Here is a 1,910-nt window from a genome sequence, read left to right on the forward strand (position 1 = left end):
CCCCGCAGGCCCCGCCCCGGCCCCGCCTCCACGACCGCCTGCCCCGCGGTGTACTCCTGCTCCTCGCCGTCTCCGCCGCAGGCCACAGCTCTGCTGCCTCACTCAGGAGGAACGGGCCAGCCCCGGGCCACGGGCTTTGTTCGGGATGGCCGAGTCCACAGACCAGGGGAGCTGGTTGTGCAGAGCAGGGCTCCTGGCATTTTGTGAAAACCTGTCCAGGGTTTGGGGGCGGGGAAATGTAAAGGAATAGCGTTTGGAAGTATACTTTGGCTGATGCTTGAGTTCAACCAGTGTGAACATTGCAAAGGGCGGCTGGAAAAGGGTTAGACGATTGTGATAATTCTCAGAATTTTGGCACTCAGGTCTAAGACTAGGTGGAACTCTAGGAGCCTAGGACAGGTTGTCAGAAAGCCCCGATGCTGGCGGAATCCTTAGAAATCAGTGTAGTCCCCACCAGAGAGACGGGGAGACTAAGGCGGGGTGGCTCTGGGGCCAGCAGAAATTTCTTGCACTGGCATCCGCGGACAGCCACACGGGGCTGCGTTGCCGGTCCTTGCTCTCCCAGTGCTGGCCTGTAGGGGTCGACCCCTCACAGTCCAATCACCGTTTTGAGTGAAAGGAGCAGCTGGTAACTCCGCCTGGGACAATAGGCGTGAATGAAGAATGTCCAGGGCCAATTGGGATGCAGGAGCACCCTGCTGGCCTGCCTGCCAGGGTCTGGCAGAAGGGCAGAGGGAAGTGGCACTTAGAATCACCCGGGGAGGCTTAAGCTGGTTTCAAATTGGGTTTCTGTCACTGGCATTCAATAGTCGAATATGATAGATTTAGATAGAAATAGGCGGCTTCATGGTTGACAGCCTGAGTGATCAAAGGTCTTTTGAAATGTTGCTTGAGACCATGAATCAACTTTCAAGATGCAGAGGCTGGTTTTTTTAAACCTTGGAAGTTTAAACTGATAACATGTCCTTGTGCTGTCAAGAATTTGGTTTCTTCATTCCAGTCGTTCTCAAACTCCAGCTACATCAGAATCACCTACAAGGCTGGTTAAAATACAGATTGCTGGGCCCCACGTCAGGGTATCTGTATTTCTAACAAGTTCCAAGGTGATACTGATGCAGCTGACCTGGAAACCACCTTTTCAGAATATTCTTTATAAGATGGAAATGAACATTTTTTGAGCACTTAGGATGTGCTAAGCCTACTTTGTTTTTCTTTTATTTTCTAAGATATAATTCACATTCCATAAAATTTAAAGTCCACAATTCAGTGACTATTAGTATGTCCACAAAGTTGTGCAACTATCACCGCTAATTCCAGAACATTTTTTATCACTCCAAAAGAGAAACCCCTTACCCATTAGCAGTCACTCACCATTCCCATTCCCCATCCCTCTCCACTCCTGGCAACCACTAATCTGTTTCTGTCCTTATAGATTTGCCCATTCTGTTACTTACCACAACCCGTTCAAGGTTCATCCATGCATATATCAGGGCTTCATTCCTTTTTTATGTCTCAATAATATTCCATTGTATGGATATGTCACATTTTGTTGATCTGTTCATCAGGTGGTGGACATCTGCGTTGTTTCCCCTCTTTTGGCTGTTATGAATATGCTATGAACATCTATGGACAAGTTTTGTGCGGGTACATTTTCTGTTCTCTTGGCCAGGTCCCTACAAGTGGAATTGCTCAGTCATATGGTAAAGCTATGTTTACCTTTTTAGGGAACTGCCAAACTATTCTCTGAAGCAGTCACACCATTTCACATTCCCATCAGTGATGTGTGAGGGTTGCAGTTTCTCTGTATCTCATCAACATTTATTATTTTCTTTTTTATTATAGCCATCCTAGCGGGTGTGAAGTTGTACCGCGTGTGGTTTGGATTTGCAGTTCCCTAGTGACTTATGATA

This window comes from Hipposideros armiger, unplaced genomic scaffold, assembly GCF_001890085.2.
Source record: "Hipposideros armiger isolate ML-2016 unplaced genomic scaffold, ASM189008v1 scaffold_347, whole genome shotgun sequence".
Classification (NCBI taxonomy): Eukaryota; Metazoa; Chordata; class Mammalia; order Chiroptera; family Hipposideridae; genus Hipposideros; species Hipposideros armiger.